This window comes from Gracilinanus agilis, chromosome 2, assembly GCF_016433145.1.
Source record: "Gracilinanus agilis isolate LMUSP501 chromosome 2, AgileGrace, whole genome shotgun sequence".
In the NCBI taxonomy this organism is placed as follows: domain Eukaryota; kingdom Metazoa; phylum Chordata; class Mammalia; order Didelphimorphia; family Didelphidae; genus Gracilinanus; species Gracilinanus agilis.
The window spans coordinates 110,196,923-110,221,648 of NC_058131.1; the positions used below are offsets into that span (position 1 = coordinate 110,196,923).

The 24,726-nt window shown below is 34.7% G+C and overlaps 1 pseudogene; it reads left to right on the top strand.

Moving 5' to 3' along the window:
• Nucleotides 1-2,064: 2,064 nt before the first annotated feature.
• Nucleotides 2,065-8,662, top strand: LOC123233347 (annotated as a pseudogene).
• Nucleotides 8,663-24,726: the final 16,064 nt, after the last annotated feature.

Here is a 24,726-nt window from a genome sequence, read left to right on the forward strand (position 1 = left end):
AAAGCAGAAGAATAGTAAGGGCTAAGCAATTGGGGTTAAGTGACTTGCCCAGGATCACACAGCTAGGAAGTGTCTGAGGTCAGATTTGAACCCAGGACCTCTCATCCCCAGGCCTGGCTCTCAATCCACTGAGCTACCCAGCTGCCCCCAGAGTGAGGATTTGAGGATGATTCTGAGGAACTCTAGTTAAGTCCATCTTATTCTAATATCTCAGTTTGCAAATATAATTCGTTTCCAGAACACTTTCACAAATATTATCTTATTTGATCCTCCCAACTACTGAAAGACAAATAATGTAGCAACTGTTAGCTCCATTTTATGGATTAAAACAAAACAAAATAAAAACGAGGGATAAAATACATAGCTTTCCTAAGGCCCTAGTAAGAAATGGTGTGGGAACTAGAATTTAGGTCTCTTAGTCAAGTATTTCACTCCACAATACCACCTTTTTTTACCTAGTTTCTTTCCTGTAAATTCTCTTATCTATAATTAAATTCAAATCTATCTATCTATCTATCTATCTATCTATCTATCTATCTATCTATCCATCTATCTATCTTCTTATGTGCAAGATATTCTGCTAAGTGATTTGGAAGGTCCAAGTTTGAAAGCTCATAGTCCCAGTCTTCTTGCACCTTACACTCTAGTAGGGAAATGCAACACTTGTGAAATTTATTATGGAATGAGTACTGGATTTGGAGTTTAAACACATGTGCTCAAATCCCTAATATGTCACTAATTACCTGTGTGACCTTGATTAGATTCCTTAATTTCTTTGGGTCTCAGTTTCATTACATGTAAAAATGAGTAGATTAGACTAGAAGGTCTCTGAAGGATATCTATCAGCTCTGTGATCCTAAGTACAAAGTACAAATGCCACATGAGATCCACATTCTACCTCATTCACAAATAATAGAATAATCTAGCTAGGAATTCTATTCATTCAGTCACTTCATAATGTACCTGCAGCTCAAAGATCATTTCCATAAGACTCTTCTCTTTGTTGGAAATTAATCACTGAATGTTCTATGCCTGCATGAAGAGTGGAGTCAGTGAGAGCTTGAGAGAAGAGACATCCTAATCTTCTTGCTTTTAGCTCTGACAATTAGCTATGGAAGAAGCGTTGAGTAATCATCCTCTATCAATAAAGAGAAGCTATGAGCCCAGGGTTACATAGCATAGCAAAGGATTTTAAAGGTCACCTTATCCAAGTTCTTAGTTTATGAAAAGATTTCTTCAATCCAGGTTTTACTCAAATGATTATAATAATTATAGAGAACTCACTGTTTTATCAGGCAGCACAATCCATTTTGGGAAATCCTTAGCCCATTAAATGAGTCAATGTTTAATTCTGCAGTTAAGTGGCACAATAAATAGAGTTCTGGTTCCTGGTGTAACAAAGACACAAATTGAAATCCAGCCTCTGACCCTAGTTGTGTGGCCCTAGACAAGTCCTTTAATCTCTACTTCCATTTCCCCAGCTGTAAAATGAAGACACTAATAGCATCTAATTTTCTCAAAGTTGTTCTTATCAAATGAGATAATATTTGTAAAGTGCTTAGCAGAATGCCTGGCACATAGTAGGCACTTAATAATGTTAGTTTCCTTCCTTCTTAATTCTAATTCTACCCTCTGAAACTACATATAAAGGCTAATCTTTCTTTCAAATGTAAGCCCTTCAAATATCATGTCTCTGCCAAATCTTTTTTTATTGAGTCTAAAATTCTATAGATATTTCAGTCAGTCATTCTTCATATGACATGATTTAAGTTCCCTCACCATCCTACTCACACTCTTCTGGGCTGTCTTCTATTTCTCAGTCTTTCTTAAAATGTAGCTTCTAGGACCAATAGTCCAGACATGATCATCAGTAGGGTAGCTACTTCCCTGGTTTAGACTTGTACTAAAGACTTCATAGGGCAGGGAGTGGAAAGAATATCCTATTTGGATTCAGAAGAATTTGATATTCTAAAACATCCTGTCTAGTCTTCTCACTATTCCAATAGCATCTAGCATTAAAGGGAAGATGGAAGCCCTGAAAAGGATTTGTTATTGTCTTCTTACATGAAGCTGAGCTATGATCCTACCTATATAGGCTTCATTAAAGTACATCTGAAATTTCAGAAGATAGTGACAATGACTACCCAATCTATGACCCCATCAAAGAGGTGAACCTGGTAGCCACTGCCCTCAAGAGGATGTTCTTCTACTTGCCTTTGGATGCCATCAAGCAGCTGCACATCAGAAGCACCATTACTATCAGTTAAGTCATCTAGGGGCTACTCAAGAAGTTCCTGGTGCTGGATAATACCCAGAAATTTTATCTGTTTAAGAGGACACACAAGGATAAGCAAGTGCTATTTCAGAAGCTCTCCATCACTAACTGTCCCCTCTATCTTCACCTGCTGGCTGAGCCATCACAGTTTTGTGCTAAAGGAGGTATGAGACAGGAGAAGTAGAATGGGATGCTTTCTCCATCCCAGAGCTCCAGAACTTGCTATCTTGGAAAAGAAAGAACAGGACCAAAATCCAACAGGTGTAAAGAAGAATCCTAACACAAAACACATTGAAGAAGGTACTGACCCATCTTGAACAACTTAGTGAGGAGCACAGGAGTGCACAAGACACAATGCTATGGAAGCAGTATCAGTGTTCTAAGAGAATCTTTTTCTTGTTCTACCATACTACATGCTTTTCAGAAACCGAATAGTTACCTTGACACATCACCTATTCAGGACCCATCACTCTGGTTGGCAAAGGAAGACGGTAAAAAAAAAAAAAGGGTGGGAATGATTTTATAGAGATGCATTTTTCTTCTTGGACCTTTGTTTTGTTATGCTCCCTTTTCCCATTTTTCTATTGAATAGCTTCATTTATTGTCACATAATAAAAGAATTGAATATTTAAGAAAAAAAGATGACGACTTCAATTCTGGTTTTGTCATCTGTATAATAGTTATCTGTATGAATGATTAAGTAATATCTGTATAATCTTGGGCAAATCACTTAACTTATTCATCTTCTAAACCATAAAATACAGAGATAAGACTTAGTCCTTTCCATCTATAAATAATCTAAGTTTGTATTCACCTTTTTGTCAGTTCCACATGCTGAGATAACGCTTGTGAAAACATTGTTGCTAGAAATTGATTAATATTTAATAATGTTATAATTAATATATATTTGTGTATAATTAATAATTAATATAATTAATGTTTCATCATTATCATTTGCTACTACTGAAATTGCAAAAATAATTATTTTTCAGATAAATTGCAATCCAATCATATCTTCTCTATTCGTTAATTATAAAGTTGATTTTTTAAACCTGTGAAGAACTTACATTTATCCTATTGAATTTCTTCTTTTTAGATTCAGTCCATAGTACAGCTTTTTCTGATCATTTTGGATCCTAGTTGTCAACTGAAGTTTAACTATCCTCCTTAGCTTCATCTTGTCCAAAAATGTATTAAACATATCTTCTGTGTCTTCATAAAAGTCACTAATAAAACTATGGATAAGGAAAGGACTGAAGATTAGCAACCACTATCTGTTTAGTCTCTTGTAATTAGTTAAGGAATACTTTTTTGAATACAAGAAAAGGTTATTCAACTCGTTATGAATTTGCCTGACCACAAGATTTACTTATTCATTTCTCCATTTTGGTTGTCATTCCATTGTTTTAGTTGTGTCCAGTTTTTTGTGGTCTCATTTGGGATTTTCTTACCAAAATACCAGACTGCCTTGCCATTTCCTTCTCTAGCTTATTTTATAGATGAGGAAACTGAGGTAAACAGGGTTAAGTGACTTATCCTGAGTCACATAGCATATGAGGTCAGATTTGAACTGAGATCTTCTTGGTTCTAGACCCAGTGCTCTGGGTCAGGAGTAGCCCAATGGGCTATCTAGCTGCCCTTTTCCCATTTTATCCATAACAATATTATGTCAATCATCTTTCTGAAACTATTCTATAGATTTTTTCTGACATACCAATCGAATATCCTAATGAAAATGAAGATGGTGTTATTTTAGACTGCCTTCTTTTTAGTGACTCTTTTAGTGATCACTTCTCTATGTACTTCCAAACTCTTCATCTGATGATTTAATATAGAAATTTTCAAAGACTAGATGTCACTCTCACTGATTAAAGTATCCAGAAATCTACATTTCTCCCCTTTAAGCTTAAAACTCTTCAGTGACTTCTTGTATGAAACCTATCATTATTCAAGATGAAAGGGGATGCTTTCCCACTAGAGAGTCCTAGTTTTGGGCTTTTATGGATCAGGAGCAATCTTGGGGCAGTCTGGCCCCAAAGCAGGGGGAGACCAGGATCTTTGTGTATCTTTGCCTCATTATGTTACTACCCTGCAACCTTGGGGAGAATTTCTGAGGTTTAGATCTCAACCAAAGGAATGCATAGGGCCACTTATAGAAAAGTATTTATTGTACAAAGTAGATTAGGCATAGGCTACTTATTTGATTTCCCCACTACAAACAAAAACACAAAATATTCACACATATGTTGTTACATACTTAAAAAGTGATATTCACCCATCATTACTTTATGCCTCCCTCTTTAGTAATGTTAATATTTATATCATTAAAACATAATGACAATGGTATAATGCAAATCATTCTGAATTTGGATTCTGAGAACCTGGGTTAATATACTGGCACTTATACTGACTACCTATATGACCTTAAAAAAGCCATTTAATTCAGTTTAAGGTTTCTTATCTGTAAATTAAAGAGCTGAACTAGATGTCATCTAAAGTCTTTACCAGCTCTATGAAACTGATGATCTTCTGATGGTCTGAAACACTTTGTGGGATGCTGAACAGGCACTTGATCTTCAGCTCTGCATTGTCAAAAAATTTACTCAAGAGCTATATCTTCTGGAAAGTCATGGCTTGGCTTGGATTTCACCATCTTGGCATCATCTCTGTAAAAGTATTTCTAAGATTATCACTTACTGCTGAGCAAACAGCACCTTGACTCTCAGCTTCTGAGATTCATGAAGTTACTGAGAAGGCTAGAAAAACCCTTCTTAGAATCATTGATTGGTTATATATGCTCAGGAAAAAGCAGAGGAAGAAAACAATTGAAGTCCAGTATTGGGTTCATCTAGGCCGGAACCTGGGGTCACTACCTTGGGTGTGAGGGGGTCACCGTCATGGTTATGTTGTGAAGAGAAATGAGGTCTCCTTTCCTGATTCTCACTGAGAGTCTGAGGAATACTTTAAAGATTTTTGATACACCTCACACATACATACACATACACCAAGCACAAAGAGACAGTAAGAGAGAGAGACAGAAAGAGATGGAGAGGAAGAGACAGAGAGACAGAGCGACAGAGAGAGAGAGAGAGAGACAGAGAGACAGAGACAGAGACAGAGAGACAGAGAGAGAGAGAGAGAGACAGAGACAGAGAGACAGAGACAGAGAGAGACAGAGAGAGACAGAGACAGAGACAGAGAGAGAGACAGAGACAGAGACACAGAGACAGAGACAGAAACAGAGACAGAGAGAAGGAGGAAAAAAGAGGGAGAGAGAGAGGGGGAGAGAGAAAGGATAGGGAAAGAGAGAGGGGAGGGAGAGAGAGAAGGAGAGGGAGGGAGGAAAGAAAGAGGAGAGAGAAGAGAAAGGAGAATCTTTTTTATTTTTTAATGACTACTAAGTTAGCCACTTCTGGCTCAGAGGCTGATCCTCTTCAACACAAACCCAGCTGCCCCACTCTATCACATGAACTAAGGAACAAATCAAGAAATCATTATCCTAAGGGACAAGTTCACAGTGACTAATAATGAGTTAGTACATTATCCAAAACCACAATTCCTTTAGCACTGATCCAGAATGCATATCTCTTTGGAAATAAACCAGGGTCAAGCAGATTGGAGCAACGAAGGCTTTTTTGATTACTCCCATTGTACATACATACATACACATATGTGTGTATATACACACATATGTGTATTCATAGTCAAATCTCAATTCTTCCACCCATCAAGACCTTATCAATTCCCCACTCCCTAAAAACATGCACACACACACACACACACACACACACACACACACACACACACACTTCTACTACCTAGGTTATCATGGTTTTTATATAAAACATTTGACATCCCTTAATAAATTCTTTAAAAAAATAAAATGAGGCATTTGTTTTAGACATAAATCTTATGGAAGATGTCAAAATCATGACTATTATATTTTTAAATTTTGTCTTTCGCCTCACCACATATGGACTTGGAACTGATGTCATTTATGAAGGTATATCACTAAAATAAGTTGCTGAAAGTATTTAATCCCAGTCTATGACTTGCTCTGACATGTCTAACTCTTTATGACACAATTTGGAGTTTTCCTGGCAAGGATTCCAGAATTGCTTGCCATCGACTTCTCGAACTCATTTTACAAATGAGGAAACGGAGGCAAACTTGCCTAGGATCACCAACTAGTAGGTATATAGGCCAGATTTCAATACAGGAAGAGAAGTTTTCCTGTAAGATTAAGGGTCAGATGGCAATGGATCCTCCCCAGGCCCAGATCAGAGGAGAAGCAGGCCGACTTGATTGGATAGGAGGGGCTAAAGTGAGGGAGTAGAATCTTCCTCCCCCCCACGGTTAAAACCAGTTACTGATATCTTTCAGTCAAGCAATGGAGGCTAGATCTGACTAGGTAAATTCAGGATTCAAACTGGTAACGGTTAAGACCAAAGCCTTATGATTATATCTTTCTCTGTATGTATTATTTCCCCACAGGATAGAAATAGGTGAGGCTTTATTTCTATAGGAGTTGCCCACTGGCTTTGAAGCTAGGATCAACTTCAGAGCCACTAGGAAGAGGAATTTGGCTTATGGAAGATGCGAGTATCACCCCAAATTGTCTGTATTCAGGCACAGTTTCTAAATAGTAAGGGTTTTATGGTTTCTGGGAACAGGAAGAAGGGAAATGATTTAGGAATGAGAGCTAAAGGAAAGCTATCTAAATGAGCTGTGTCAAAATAAGCAGCACCTCCCCCCAAAAGGGGGAAATGTATACTGAATGACTGAACTATCTAAGCCCCTAAATAATCTTTCTTCTAAAACCTAAACAGCTAAACTGAAGGTAGACTGTGATCTTGCTTGAAGGTTTATCTTTGAGGTTGCTATCAAGTAAAGCAGCCCTTGGCTGTCAGTGTCTGAATGTCTCAGCCCCAATAGCTACACAGAATATGTGTGTGCCCAGAGCCAAGAGCCAAGAGTCAGGACCCCTGCAAGAGGGGTGACCTGGCTTTTATACCAGGACTCCAACTGCCTTTAACTTCCCCCTTCCTTGGAGTTCTGGGGGGGGTACTATGGAATTCTGTGATGCAGCTTGAACTCCTCTCAGAAACATGGATGCTACAATACTAGTAAAATAAATTAAGTTTTTAGATAGTTTTTGAATAGCTATCTGATAGAGATATAGATAGGATCCTTGCATTAGGTTAGAAGTTGGACTAGATTCATTCCATCTTTAACATTCATTGCTACTATGAACTAGCATAGCATTAGATAATCAGGCAGTTGGGTCAATAAGCATATATTAAGATTTTATGTACCAGACCCTGCACTAAGTGTTGGGGATGTGAAGAAAGGCAAAAAATAGACCTTGACCTAAAGAAGTAGGACTGGGACTTGAGTGATATAGGTTATAATGCTATTTTGCTTCTCAAGTACAAGACTTTTTTAATAAACAAAATGGGACTAATATATGACAAAGATTAGTGGAGGAAAGTATATTGGGTACTGAATTATTTATAATAGCACATTTTATTTTAATGAGAGCTGCAAAAACTATTAATATGGCTTGAAAAGATTTTCATTATAATGAACTATTTGCTGGGTATTGGATTTCTATTAAATTCACTTTTGTATTGATTATTTGGATAATCTTGATTAATTGTTTCAGTATTCCACTTAATAATAAGTGCTCACATTTATAGAGCAGTTTATGGTTTGCAAATGCCTTCCTTGCTATGACCCTGTGAGGTAGAAAGTATAAGTATTTAACCCCTGTTTTCCCTATGAGGAAACTGAGCCTCTGTGAGGTTAATTGCATTCCATGTGGTCATAGTTACTATGTCTAAGTCAGGATTCAAGCCCAAGTTTTCTAACTCCAAGGCCAGTGCTGTTTCGGCTACGCCAGGCTCTCTGTACACTTGGCAACTGTCTTCTTGAATCAATTACCAGCTCTATGGCTCCCCCAGACTCTATTTCTCTTAACCCAACATTTTTACTGTGTGTTTTTGAACCATGGCTTTATTGTTATCAAATTCCCTTCATCTTTCGTCTCTTCTACTAACATTCCTTTTTCTTGTTCATAAAAACTGGAACTTGAATTTCCCCCAAAGGTACCAGGTAACTTGCTTCCTTCTCTGATGCTGGCTAGAGCTCTGCTCATATACTCATGAACCAGAAGATGTGGGTATTCTCCTAGTTCTGCAATCATTGTTAATAAGCATTCACTTCTTGAAAGTTTACACTTTTCAGTTATACCATCCTCCCTCAACACTTTCTGCTATCAGCTCTGTCCTCGTGGCCAGTTGGTTTAGTGACTTAGGTGTTTGCCCTACAGCTTTCCTCTCCTCCTCATCCATTACAGTCATCCTTGATAACTTCAAGATTGCATGATGTTGACTCATAACTCTACTAGGATAGCTTCTCTGTTCTTTAACCTAATCAATTCTAGTGATCTCCAGGTCAAGTCTGCCATATTTGACTACTAAAACCTCATTATAATTTGAAACCATATAACCTCCAAGTCCTTAAACTGTAAACTTTTCCTCTGACTACAATCTTCCATTCTCCATTTATTCTGTATTATAGTATGAGCTCCTTGAGAGCCCAGACTGTCTTTTGCATTTGTATCCCCAGAGCAAAGAATAGTGCCTGGCACATTGTAGGTTTTTAATAAGTGTTTGGTTTTTTTAAACTCATATCTTCCATTTTAGAATCAATACTATGTATTGGTTCCAAGTCTATAAATGGAGATTTTGAACCTTGGATTTCATCCCCCAGAAGTCCCTTAGTATTTCCCAAAATTCCCTTTAATCTCTCCTGGGACTCCACATTTGCATGGTCATGTTATTATTTTATAAGTTCTGTAGCTCCTCCCACTCTCTCTCTTCACCAGCACAGCTGAAGTTAGTTCAGTACCTTTTCACTATAGTTTTTTATGTTAGTTTATTATTAATAAAATGTTATTAAATATAATACCTTAGTTATTGAATATTAATTTTCATCTCTACACAAGGCAGAAGAGTGGTAAGGGCTGGGCAATGGGGGTTAAGTGACTTGCCCAGGGTCACACAGCTAGGAAGTATCTAAGGCCAGATTTGAACCCAGGACCTCCCATCTCTAAGCCTGACTCTCAATATATTGAGCTGCCCAGCTGCCTCCCTTAATAAGTATTTTCACTCTAATGGTGACCTCTGATTCACTTTCTCCCTCCAGCCCCCCACCCCATTCTCCCAAGTCATGAAGTTTTGCTTTATTTCTCCTTTCACTAGTCATCCTGTGTAACAATTTACTCTCTTATACACTTAAATCCCTTACCTTATAATTTTTCCATATTTCTGCTCCACTTATTTCTAACTCTAAATATCGCCTTTTCTCCTAAACTATTTGCCTTCTGTGGAAGAGCTAAAAACTTTTCACTTTTACCCTGATTTCTATGTCTGGCCTCTAGTTTTTTTTAGCCCTTTTCATTATATAATAAAGAATAAACATTTTCTTCTTAGAATGTGGCAAATTCACATGCTATCCTTCTTCGCTCTGAAGAATGTAAATGAATGAATATTATTTGATATAGAATATATACATGTACACACATATTAATAAGGAAACTCTTACTATGGTATTGTTACATTGGAAGTTTATGCCATTCCTCTTGTGGAATTTGAGTTCCTTTTTTGGAATATTTTGCATGTATTATCTCAGAGGTGGGGTGAGGGAAATAACCCCAAAATACCTCTGTAAGAAATTTAATTTCTCACTTGAGAGAACAACCCAAGGTTTCTTCTAATGTGTTTCAAATTGGCATATAAGAGATAAATATAACCTTGCTTTTTTGCTTTTAGACCTAAATCCAGCTGTTCCTCCCCACCCTTCAATTATAACTTCATAAATAAAGTGTCTATCCGGGTCCACATGGTCCCATGGCACCTGGCATTATAGATAAGATGTTCCAGGTTGCATCTTGCTCGTTAATCTTGGGTAAACCCCAGAACACCCCAATCTTGCCAGTTCCTGTAGTCAAAGATTACAAAGCACACATTGGAAACAGAAGCAACAGATAACAAATACTCTACCCCAGTGGTTCCCAAACTTTTTTGGCCTACTGCCCCCTTTCCAGAAAAAAATATTACTTAGCCCCCTAGAAATTAATTTTTTAAAAATTTTAATAGCAATTAATAGGAAAGATAAATACGTCTGTGGCCATCACCGCCTTCCTGGATTGCTGCAGCACCCACCAGAGGGCGGTAGCGCCCACTTTGGGAATCACTGCCCCACACCAACAGTCATCCTGGAACCCCTGAAAAGAAGGCAGTATCTTTAACGTATGTCAATGTGAAACTTTTCACATACAAAAATGGAAATTCAGGAAACCATAATGGAACTATCCTATCATTTTAATCTAAGGAATTGTTGTTATACCACTATCTCATCTGAATGCAGACTAGGTAGTAAAATCCCCTTCCCATTTCCTGCTAAATGTAAAGAATATCCTTTAACAGATTTCCTTTGGACTAATAAGTCTTATTTTCCCCTTCCCTAGGGCAGATTTGGGGTTACCATATAACCACTCAATTGGAGATACATCTGCTGCCAAATAAAGGAACTGAAATCAGTTAGAGAAACTAATGAAGTCTTTTCCTTATTTTTCCATTCCAAAATCAAGATGCCCTCATTCCAATTGCTACCTCGAAAAGCCCTAATTTACCTTCTTTGCTTCTTCTATTCTTCGGTCACCACAGAATCAAACCAAAGCATTTAATCTCCCCAAAACTCATGATTTCTAACTTCAGCTGGGCTATCAATAACTATTCTCTCTGGTTCTTGTCATTTGTCTATTCGGTAAAACTATTGTGTTTGTATTTATCCAAATACTTGATAAAAATATTAAAGGATTAAGCACAAATTATGGGGGCATTCCACCAGAAACCTCTTTATAATTTAACATGGAATAATTGATGATGTCTCTTTGGGTCAAATCATTGAATTTGTTCTGATTCTATGTGAATATACTGTACTATCATGTGGCTCACAAGGATGTTATGAGACTCTTTATCAAATGTTCTGCTAAAGTCTAGATAAAGTATGTCCACATCATTTCTTTGCATGTCTAGTATAGTAACTATCAAAAAAAATCTCATATGCTTTTCTGAATGAAGTGATACTGTTTCTTTAGAATCATTGTTCATCACAAAGGGACAGCAAAGGAAAGGGCATGGCCTAGGACACAAGGCATGAGTCAGCAATGGACTCTGAACCACACATGATGTGTCATGAACCTCAATCAAAATCTTTAATAAAATATGAAAACAAAGAGTTCTTTGAAAAATTAGTGGTCGTACAGTCTAAACATTTCACAAAATAAGAAAACTAGCTATCAATAACCATTTGAAAAGATGCTCCAAATCACCAATAAGAAAAGAAATAAAAATTAAAACAACTTTGAGCTTCTACCTAACACATATCAGATTGACCAGGAAAACAAAAAAGAAAAATGACAATTGCTGGAGATATGTGAGGATAGGCACTGAGAATTGGTTCAGCCATTCTGGAAAGCAATTTGTAACTATATCCCAAAGGCAATAAACTATGTATACCTTTTGATCCAATGATACTACTATTCTACATATACTCTAAACAGATAAATGAAAGAGAAGAAAGATCAATATGTACAAAAATATTCAGAACTGGAGCTGGTTGGTTGCTCAGTAAATAGAAGCAGGCTTGTGGTTAGGAGGACTTGGATTCAAATCTGACCTCAAACACTTTCTAGCTATGTAACTCTGGGCAAGTCTCAATCCTAGTTGCCTAGCTCTTACCACTTTTCTGGCTTGGTTTGGAACCAACACATAGTATCGATTCTAAGTCAGAAGTTAAGGTGATTTTTTTAATTCAGAGCAGCATTTTTGTTTCAACAAAGATCTAGAAACTGGATACCCATCAATTGGGGAATGTATGAACAAATTATGGTATATTACAAAATAAAAATGACAAAAGTGATGGAACAGAAAAAATTAAGAAGACTTATAGAAATTAATGCAGAGTGAAGTGAACAGAACCAAGAGAATAACTTATATATTACATTGTAAAGAAAAAACTTAAAAATTCAAAAACTCTGGTCAATTCATAGTAGACAAATTTAAGTAAATTTGCTTTGAAATTATATATTTTTAAAAAATACAAGCTATATACAATAGATACTTGTGGTTTCATAAATAATCCTTGTTTTCTTTGTATATAGAAATGTACATACTGTTGAATTGGGTCAGATTAGCAATGGTTAGTAATGGAGTCAGAGCAAGGAGGATGCTGCTTTCTTAGCAAGGGGTAGGGGTAGTATAAATATGAAAAATAATAAAGGCTGGTATAAATATAGAGATTTGTATTTTAATTAGAGCCATGCTGATAGATAAAGTTATTAGACCACGCACTTATAAGAATTCTAAATTGCCGCTCCAGTCATTATTACCTCTTCCTCAGTCTGCTGGCAAGAGACCACTCCCCCCTAATCCAGGAGATTATAAACTCTTCTCTGCGTGGAGAGGTAGGTGTCCCCACGCCCAAAGAACTGGAAACGGAAACCCGTTGGACCACGGGAAATGTAGTTTGATACATTTCCCGTGTCCATAGAAAATACACATATATATACTTAAAGATGGCATCTCCCAAATTTCACTTTTACAGTAGGAGTGAATAGAATTCTTCTCCTTCCCCCTCATGAAGCAGTTAGAGCAGAAGAAAATAACAGTTAACTGAATCCCCTTTAGGTCAAGTAATGGAAGCTGAACAAGCTTCACTAATCCAGGGTTAAATTGGTAGACTGATAGGAAATAATCCCACTGAGATTAGCCACTCCCACTTATTAAGACCATTTCCTAAATCTTAGGATAGTGAAGGTTCAAGTTGTCTTCAATACAGCAGACTTTCTCTCAAGATAAAAGCTGCACCAGTGCTTGCTTAGATGAGGATTTTATTTACATAATGTATATTGATGGTAAGTATATAGTCTAGTATAACTTCACACAGGCTCTCTAATCCAACTAAGAAAGGGATTTATTAATTTTAGGAAAACAGGGAGAGGGGAGGTGGATCTTAAGAATGAGGAGGAGGTAAATTATCTGAAATCTTCAATAAACTTGTTGGCTTCACATTCCCCAGAGGGGAAAGTGCTTTGAGTAACTTAACTTTTATCTTGATCACTAACTAACCTTTCTCCTAATCTAATGTTACTAAGTTCAAAATGGGAAGGTAAACTTGACTGAAGATTAATTGAGATCTTGCAAGTGAAGTAGTTTTTTCCAGAGCTCACAGCCTGGTATAGTCTCTAAGGAGTAAACCAGCAAAGTAACACCTTACTCCCTGAGGTCAGAGATGAGCTAACAAAAAGAGCAACCTAACTCTATTTCACAGCCCCTTGAACCCAAAAAGCAGTGTTCAAAGTGTCCTTACAAGTTGGATGTCTTGGCTTTTTATACCCAGGTTCTTAACTGCCCTAACTGCCCCCTCTCCTGGAGTTCTGGGGGGTACTATGAGGCAGCTTTAACCCCACTTAAGATCATGTATGTTACAATCCTTGTTTTCTTTTCTTTGTATATAGAAATGTACATATTTATAGGTGTTTGTCAAGTGTAGAATAATAAATTTTTTAACAGAATCTATGATCATAATAGTGATACATTAGGAATTGGGGGTGCTAGTTGATTGACAACTGATAATTGTAAGGATCCATCCTTTTACCTTCTATTTGTTTTACAACCAGCTTTGCCAATTGACCCATAGTGATAACTCAGGGTTGTTTTTATTTATTTTCATGATTTTAATAGAGATTTTGAAATTTTTTTAAGGTGGATCTTGATAGCTTCTATTTTTCCCTTCAAGAATGCCTATTTATATCACTTAACCATTTATTCACTAGGAATTAAGCCATAGTCTTATAAATATGTTTCAGTTCCTTAGAGATTCCAGGTATTAGGGTTTTGTCAGATGTACTGATCACAAAGACTTTCCCCAATATATTTCTTTCCTTTTTATTGTGGGTGCATGGCTTTTTGTTATACAAAAACTGCTAAATATATATTTATATATGTATATGTATATTCAAATATATCTGAATTATCTCACAATGCTTTTTTACAGATAAAAATTTTTCTTCCTTTCTGCAATTGCAATAAGATTTTTCTCTAGTTCATTCTCATTTTTGGGGTATATTTTTTATGTTTAGATGCTAGGTTCACATGGATGTTGTTATAGCACATGATATGGGATGCAAATTCAATCTCATTTTCATCATATTGCTGTCTAATTTTCTCATCAATTTTAATTTAATAACAACTGTCTTTCACAATGTTTTATAAATGTGGTTGTATCAAACACTAGTCTTTTGTATGCCTTCATTTCAAATTCTGGACTGTGCTATTCAACTGATCTGTATTTCTTTTTTTATCTAGTTTTAGATAGTTTAGCTGATTACTCTTTTATAGTATAATATGAGATTTGACAGGGCATGTTCTTTTTTTCTTCAGAAATCACCTTGACACTTTTGTTTATTCATTCGACCAAATGTAGAAAGCCATAATATGAATGTATAATGCCAAACTCTGAATTGCTACACTCAATAAACACCCTAAGCCTTAAATACTCAGTTTACTATTATCATTTCTCCTCATACATTATCTCTCACTGTTTTGAAGACAGTCTAGTGGTTATCCACTCTGGAATTATTTCAGAAATTACCAAAATAACATAAATTCTCTATACGTGGTCCCTATCCCAGAATAAACCAGAAAAATCTCTTCTCCCAGGGAATGATTTACATTTTATCAATCTCAAGCCACAATCTTATAAGCTTAAACAAAAATTAATATTGATTGCCAGGGAATTTATTAGTAGCATCAAGTAAATTCATTTCTCAGCCTGAAGTCTAGACTCGTCCATCATTCCCCTGATCAGGTATCTTCCTTCCCTTCCTTTTTTGGCTTCCTTTTATTTGTTGTGTTCCCCCCATTAGAATGTAAACTCCTGGAAGGCAGAAACTGTCTGTCTTTTTGCTTGTATTCATAATACTGCAGCCTACCACATAATGTTTAATTGCTGTTTGTCCTTTTTGTTTCTTTGAAAATATTTTTCCACAATTACATGTAGAAATAATTTTTAATAATTGGCTTATTTTAAAAAATTTTGAGTCACATTCTCTCCTCTTCTTCTCCTCCCTCCTATAGCAACAATTAGAGATTTTACATGTGCAATAATGCAAAATATTTTTCCATATTAATCCTTCTGAGGAAGAAAATACAAAGAAAGAGACAATTAAGAAAGTAAAATACAATATGCCTTGGTCTCAGCTCCATTAATTCTTTCTCTGAAAGCAGACAGGATTTTTCATCATGATGTCCCTTAGGATTGTCACAAATCATTGTATTGCTAAGAATAACAAAGTTATTCTCAGTTGTTCATTGTACAATATTGCTGTTACTGTGTACAATGTTCTTCTGGTTCTACTCACTTCATTCTGCATTGGTTCATGTAAGTCTATGTTTTTTAAAAATTCTCCTGCTTGTCATTTATTATAGCAAATAGTATTCCAGTACAATCATATACAACAACTTACTCAGCCATTCCCCAATTGATAGGTATTCCCTCACTTTACAATTGTTTGCCAACCCATAAAGAATTTCTTTCAATCTTTTTATACATATAGATCCTTTTCCTGTTTGTATTTTTTTTTGTCTTTGGGTATGGACCTAATAATAGTATTGGTGGGTCAAAGGGCATGTACTATTTTATAGCCCTTTGGTCATAGATCCCATTTGCTTTCCAGAATGATGGAATCATTTCACAACTCTCCCAAAAGTGCACTAGTGTCTCAATTATTCTACATCCCCTTCAAGTTTTGACATTTTCCTTTTGTCTTAATAGTCAATCTAATAAGTAGGAGATGGTTCCTCAGAGTTGTTTTAATATACATTCCTCTAATTATTAGTGGTTTAGAGAATTTTTAATGTGACTAACAATAGTGTTAATACTTTTTCAGAGAACTGCCTTTTTGTATCTTTTGAGCATTTATCAATTGGGCAATTACATGTTTTCTTATATATTTGACTCATTTCTCTTTGTAAATGAAAGTGAGATCTTTTATTAGAGACTTGTAAAAAAGTTATTTTTCACTATTATGATTACTGTGTTTTTCCCCCATTTATCCTACTTTCTCTCCTTTCATTCTATCTTCAAAAATGTTTTGCTTCTGACCACTGCCTGTCCAAGTTTGCCCTCTCTTCTATCACCCTCTCCTTCTCTTAGATTTTTATACCTAATTGAGAGTATATATTTTTCCCTCTTTGAGGCAATTCCAATGAGAGTAAGGTTCAGGTACTCCCTTCCCCAAACCCACTATCTTCCCTTCTACTGTAAAATCTCTTTTGTGCTTCTTTTATGAGATAGTTTACCTTATTTTATTTCTTTCTTCCCCCTTCTTCCAATGTATTCCTTTATCATCTCTTATTTTTATGTTTTAAAATATGAACCCATCGTATTCAACTCACACCTTTGCCCTTTGTTTATTTATTCTACTTCTAATTGCTCTAATAATGATAACATTCTTAGGAGTTATAAATATCATTTCTCCATGTAGGAATGTCACAGCTTAAACTTATTGAATCTCTAGTGATTTATCTTTCCTATTTATATTTTTATGGTTCTTGTATTTGAGAGTCAGATTTCCTATTCAGCTCTGGACTTTTCATAAGGAATGCTTGAAAATCCTCTATTTCTTCAAATACCCATTTTCTCCTGAAGGTTTATACTCAGTTTTGCTATGTAGGTGATTCTTGTTTTTAGCCCAATTTTTCCCCCTCCAGAATAACATTCCAAACCCTCTAGTCCTTTAATGTAGAAGCTGCTAAATCTTGTATTATCTTAACTGCGGCTCCACAATATTTGAATTGTTTCTTTTGAACTGCTTGAAATATTTTCTTCTTGACCTGGGAGTTCTAAAATTTAGTTATAATATTCCTGGGAATTTTCCTTTTGGTATCTATTTCAGAAAGTGATTGATAGATTCTTTCAATTTCTATTTTACCTTCTGGTTCTAGAATATCAGGACAGTTTTCTGTGACAATTTCTTAAAAGATGGTGCATAGACTCTCTTTTTTTAAATGATGGCTTGCAGGTAGTCCAATAATTTTTAGATTATCTCTCCTGAATCTGTTTTCCAGGTCAATTACTTTTTGAGTTTCTTCAACTTTTTTATTCTTTCGACTTTGTTTGATTGTTTCTTGATGTCTCATGGAGTCATTAGCTTTCACTTGCCAAATTCTAATTTTTAAGGAATTATTTTCTTCATTGAACTTTTGTCCCTCCTTTTCCATTTATTTGGACAAGTCTGCTTTTAACAAAGTTCTTTTTCTTCTTTTCTTCTTCTTCTTTTTTTTTTTTTTACTTTTTTTTAAACCCTTAACTTTTGTGCATTTGGCTTTTAGGTGGAAGAGTGGTAAGGGTGGGCAATGGGGGTCAAGTGATTTTCCCAGGGTCACACATCTGGGAAGTGTGTGAGGCCGGATTTGAACCTAGGACCTCCTGTCTCTAGGCCTAACTCTCAATCCACTGAGCTATCCAGCTGCCCCCAAAGTTCTTTTTCTTAATGGGTTTTTGTACTTCTTTTTCCATGTGGTCAGTTCTGTCTTTTGCGCAATTCTCTCTTCAGAGGAATTTTGTGCCTCTTTTTACCAATTAGCCTATTCTGTTTTTTTAAGGTATTTTCTTCAGTGTGTGTGTGTGTGTGTGTGTGTGTGTGTGTGTGTGTGTGTGTGTGTGTATCCTTTACCAAATTATTGACTTTTTAAAAAAAATTTTTTTTAATCCCTTAACTTCTGTGTATTGACTTATAGGTGGAAGATTGGTAAGGGTAGGCAATGGGGGTCAAGTGACTTGCCCAGGGTCACACAGCTGGGAAGTGTCTGAGGCCCGATTTGAACCTAGGACCTCCTGTCTCTAGGCCTGGCTCTCAATCCACTGAGCTACCCAGCTGCCCCCTATTGACTCTTTTTTCATAATTTTCCTACATTAATTTCGATTCTTTTCCCAATTTTTCTTCTACTTCTCTTATTTGATTTTTAAAATCCTTTTTGATCTCCTCCAGTAATTGTTTTGGGGCTAAAGAATCCAGATTTTTCTTTGAGGCTTTGGATGATTGATATTGATATTGACTTTATTGTTTTATTCTGAGTTTGAGTTTTGCTCTTCCCTGTCACCAAAATAGTTTTCTGTGTTGAATTGTTTCTTTTTGTTTGTTTGTTCATCTTCCAGTCTTTTTCTTGTATCTTAAATTAAAGTGCTGTTATTGATGGGCTCTGTTCCTGTGTTTAAGGGGGCGCTATTTCAAGCTTCAGGTTCTTTGTACAACTACACTACTTTCAGAGCTAGCTCTGGATATCTTTCAGTTCTTTTGAGGTAGTAAGATTTAAGGAGAGGTGTGTTTAATATCTCCAAGACTGTGCTCTGATCTATGAGTGACCAAAAGTATCCTGCACTCATAACCAGCAAAAGGACTTTTGTAATCTCCTTCTGACCAGTTGTTCAACCTCCTTACTATGTGGCTGAGAGCTCCAAAGGCCTTTGTCACTGATTCAGGCACCCCCAAAGTCTGTCCTGACTTGCTGAGGTGGGAGCTGTTGTGATACTCTGCTCTCTGTTCCATTTCCCTTACACTTCAAAAGACTCCTGCTGCTGACTTTTCAAGTTATCTTAGCCCAAAATATAATTTCGCTGTTTTTGTTTTATCTCACCAGAATTCATTTTGAAGTAGTATATCAAAGTTGTTTGGAGTGTAATTTGAGAGAGATCAGATGGCTCCATGTTCCTGCTCTCCTATCTTGACTTTGCTCCATTCCTCCTTCCTAATGAACAGGACATTACACATGATGTCCTGACTATAGCCTGAATTAGATTTAAGTGAGGCAGAGTTTCATAGTCCTCAGCCTCACTCTTTCTTGCCAGAACAAGTGGCAAGTCAAGATGACTGGAGATAGCCCAGGATGCAATGGATGACTTTGGCATCTCTCCAAAGTCTGTGATTCAACTGAAGGTACAATATTAATATCCAAAATCATTGCTCTCCTGGATCTCAGTGACCTAGATTTATATCTAAATTTTGTTGGCAATTTAATCTAATCCTATGAGCTAGTTCTTTGGTATTTTTACTAGTATTGAATTAAACCTATAAGCTAATTCATGGATTAACCACTCAATATCATCATTTCCCCACATACTTTTAATCATACAAGGCTTCTCCATTGCAAATTATCCAGTATTTTTATTATTTTGTTATTTTGTTTAAAATATTTTACAATTGTCTTTATATTACATATGTCATGATAGGTTAACAGCTAAATATTTTGTATGTTTTGTATCATAATTATTGTAAATGGCATTTCTTTTTTGGTTTCTCCCAGTTTCTATTAGTTTTAACTATCCTTGTAAATTTATTTGTTTGATTTTTTTTGTCCTTTCTTTTTTTAAAAACAATATCATCATTTAATCTCCAAAGAGGAATATTTTTGCCAATAGGAATTCCCTTAATTTTTATCTGGTATTATTACTATGACTAACAAAAACCTACACGGCAAAAGTGACTCTTCGTGTCCTTGCATAACTATACTTCACTCATGTCTTTGGAAATATCTCAAATGTTGCTTCTTTAATTATAAATCTTGCTTATAGTTTCAAATTTTTTTTATTAAGGAAAAAAGTTTCTAATCCTTTATTTTTTTAGTGTTTTAAATATTTAAATTTAAATACATGTAACAATTATATTGTTTTGTGTAATAAATATTAAATAAAAATAAATACTATCTTGTCAGAGGCTTTTTCTACATTTATTGATATAAAATTATTTTTATTATTTTTATTGATGTGGTTTGTTATGCTTATTGTTTCCCCAATATGAAATGAATTTTGTTAATCTCTCCACACGCTACTTGATAATATTAAAAAATAATTTCACATATTGCTGAATCTTAGTAATTTTTAAAATATTCATACCAAAATTAATTAACAATTATTGTTCTAAAACTTTTCTGTACTTTTGCTTTGAAAGGTTCAAGGAATCACAACTATATTTACTTTCATGAAGAATTTATTCTCATTTTGTTTATGACTAATTTTTTAACAGTTTATATAGAAAGGGTTATTTATTTTAAGTACTTGTTGGAATTAAATTGTGAATTCATATAGTTTGGAATTCTTTTCACACATCAGTTTATTAATGGTCCATTTAATTTTGCTTGAAAGTGGCTTATTTATGTTTTATATTTACAATTTTTTCAAGTTGAGAATTTTATACTTTTGTAAATATTGATTCATTAAATATCACATTTCTAAATTTAACTATGAATAACAGTCTCTTTTCTCCATTTCTTTTGTATTAGTTGTGATCTTTTTTACTTTCTGATTGTGGTTTTTATGTATTTTTCTTCCTTTTGCTTGATTAAATTTGCTAAGTATTTTTATTTTATTTTCCATAAATGACTTTGCTTTATCTATACATTTATCTCTTCTTTTCAGATTTTTCTTTGACATTTAATTGTTTCTTTCCTTGGCATACTCATTTGTACATTTTCCATTTTTTTTACACATCAAATAAGTAGCAGAATTAGAATTCAAACCTAAGTCCTCTTATTCCAGATCTAGCACTATATTCAATATACTATGATGATTCTTGTTTTCCTTTTTTTTAAATCAGTTTAATTTTTCCTTGATAAATTTATTTCCCATATTGTTCATTGAATATATATTCAATATTTGTGTTACATTTAAACATGATATAATTTCCTAATTGATATATCTTTATGAGTTGCAATTTAAATTTCACTTTGTTAATGATGATTGCTACAATTTCAATTATTTGTTTGTTAGCATAGTTGAGAGTACATGGTAAATTTTATGTTGTTCTATTGTGTTAAATCTAAAACCTTTTTCGTATTATACATGTTACGTCCTTGAGGACATAACAGAAGGCAAAAATTCAGGCTAATAATAGGTTTATTGAGAGATACTGGTGTCTCTCATCAAAGTTGGGTCATTAGACAATTGAATGAGAGTTCGCTCCCTTTTTTATATCCTGAAACTACATCATTCAAAATCCCACTCCAATACTTGACTATCAGTCCTAAATCTCAATGGATGGGTGATATAATTAGGGAAAATGGGCAGGAAATATGTTTTTTAGCAATGAGTGTGTGCTGTCTTCTTGAAGAGGTGTCTCTCCTTCTTATTGAGGCTTGGTTGGTTGGGATAATCTTCAAATTGATATGTTATGCCACAACTTCATATTAATGAGAAATTCGAGGCACCATCACTCCACCAGGTATGTCATGTAGGGCATGACCTATAGCTAGCAAGTCAGCAAAGGACCAAGGTCCTTACCACCAATAACTTGAACATGCCTAATGCAGATGATAAAAACTTATTGTAAAAAGAAGAAGTAGCTAGATTAATACATGGTTTGAATTTTACTTACAAAATTACCAGAATTCTAACAATCTTACTGTAATTCCATTAGGCACAAATCATTGTCCCAGATCAATCCCTTCTTTTGACTAAATATGGATTAATTCTATTATTGGGGGTCTCATTTAAATGGGTCAAGGTTCAGGGATTCTCATTCTCTTCAGAAATAAAAGAACAAGAATGGAAAAGAAAAAAAAACCAGGAAATATTAATAGGTTGAAAAAAATCTAAAATATGTGTACTATATTTATGTTTCTTCCATCTATGAAAAGATATCTTTTATATCTCTTCTTTAGAGACAACCTTGATTTTTGTAATTTTTCAATATTCCAAATATATTATTTTATAGTCATTCTTTGCATTTACATTGTTATAGTTATGGTTTATATTGTTTTCTTTTTTTTAAACCCTTACTTTCTTAGAATCAATACTCAATATCAGTTCCAAGGCAGAAGAGTGGTTAGGACTAGGCAATGGAGGTTAAATAACTTGTACAGTATCATACAGCAAAGAAGTGTCTGAGGCTAAATTTGAACCTGGAACCACCTTTCTCTAGGCGTGGCTTTCTATCCTATCCATGGTGCCTGCTTACTTTATTCTTCATCAGATCATATAAATCTTTCCATGCCTCTTCATCATATTTGTAGTGTCTTATAGCATAGTAATATTCCATTACATTCTTGAATTACAATTTGTTTAGACATTCCTCAATAGTTGGAATTTTCTTTGCTTCTAAATCTTTATTGCCACAAAAATATTTTGTGGATGAATTTGGAGAGGAAAATGAAACTAGCAAATAGTACTGACAAGAAAAAGGAAAGAAATACACAATGGCAAATATTGAGAAATACACAGAAGGATGCTCAGAAAGAAATTGAGAAGTAGGATAGCTTTCAACACAACATGTTCAGATTTGGTGAATCACATGTATAAGTTCAGCTATTAGAGAAGCAGAAATGCAGAAATTCTGAGCTTGAGAGTCTGAGCTGCACTGGACCATGCATGTAGGGTATCCACACTAAGTTCAGCAGCAATATGTTGAAGCCCTAAGAGCATGGGCTCCACCAGTTAGCTTAGGAAAGGACAAGTCAACCCAGGTAAAAAGTGGAAAAGTCAGGGCTCCTGTGCTGATGTGCACTGGTGTATGAGAGAAAAACTGGGCCATCATTCTGAGCTTGAACTGACTTATCTGTGAGCAGATACAGTCAGTGGTCTCGTCACATCCAGTCTGTAGATCCACATCCCATCTGGTGGATGAAGATTTAGTCAAGCTGTGTACATTCCAAGGTTGATAGCAGGAGTTCTTAAGCTAACTTCTTATCTATCACTGCTTATACACAGTTAATTAACAACTAGGATGACCATTTCTACCATCCTAATTAGAGATACAAGCTAAAAGTTTATATGAGATGATTTGATTTTACAATAAATGATATAAAACCAATAAACACAATTTCATCTTTTTAACTGGCATCTGTCAATAGCCCAAGTACTTGTAACCTGGGCAAGACAGATAAAATTGTCTTTTTTAAAAAAAGCTGAATTATTGTATAAAGACACATTTGCATACATGTATTTAATACATGCTATATAATTCTCTCTGTCCTGCTTTATATGTGACAATCTCTTTTTTGTGGAGTTCACTAAACTCACAATAAAAAATTTGTTCAAGTCATGAAAAGAATAGAAGCAAAAGTTGTCAACAGAGAATTAATAGGGGAAAATGGTATAGTTCTAGAAACATATTGTCAGTTATGCTAAATCTTGCAATGAGTTGAAGTTAGTGAGTAAGCTGAAAACAAGAACAAAAAGAGTTTAATGTTCTTATTAAAGAACAGGAATTTGATTGTTATGGTGCTAAACATGCAAATTAGTATATTGGCATAGCACGATCATGATTAATCAATATATTTTCACTTGCATAGGTCTGTGTTTTTTTCTCTAATGAATGATTTTTGGTTGATTTTGTATAATTCCTGTGTCTGTGTCTTGGTAGAAAAATAATATTTTTTTAATTATGCAGTTTAAAAAAATAGAATTCTGCTAACTCTTCTGGCTGGTTTTTGTTCCTTTATGTAGAAAAGCTGAGATTTGTGTGATTCATTTTATATCCTACTATTTTTCCCAACTTACTAATTATTTCAGATTTTTCAGTTGACTCTAAGGTTCCCTGGGTATTTCATCCTAACTTTGGTTAGAAGTTATAATTCCTCTTTGCCTATGCTTATTTGTTCAATTTATTTTTCTTGCCTTATTGTTATAAGCCGGTATCTCTCATATTTTATTAAATAATAGAGGTGATAATAGATTCCTTGCTTTACCCTTGATTCTCCTGTAAAGACTTCTAGTTTGTCTTCATTATATATAATTTTTGCTCTTAGTTTTAGATACATAGTATTTCCCATAATAAGAAAGATTCCTTTTTTCCTTTGCTTTTTAGTATTGTCAATAGAAATGTGTATTGTACTTTGTAAGAAAAATTCTTCACCTGCTGATATAATAATGTGTTTTTGATGATTTTTGTTATTAATTTAATTTTTTCTATCTATTATAGTTATAATTCAATACTGAAACCACCTTATATTTCTAATATAAATTATATCTGGTCAAAGTGCATAGTCTTTTTGCCATGTCACTGTAGACTCTTGAATGATATTTAAATTGAAATTTTTGAGTGGATATTCTAATTATTTGATATTATTGGTCTATAGTTTTCTTTCTTTTCCTTTTGTCTCTATGTAGTTTTAAGTGTCAAGGTCACAATTAAAATTGAATTTGGTCAGATCCCTTATTTGACTGTTTTTATTTAAAAGTTTATATAACTTTATGTTTAGAATTAATTATTCTTTGAATGCTTGATAAAATTCACTTTTTTTAACATTTATTAATATTCATTTTTAACATGGTTACATGATTCATGCTCCACCTTTCCCCTTCAACCCCCCCTCCTGCACCCCCCC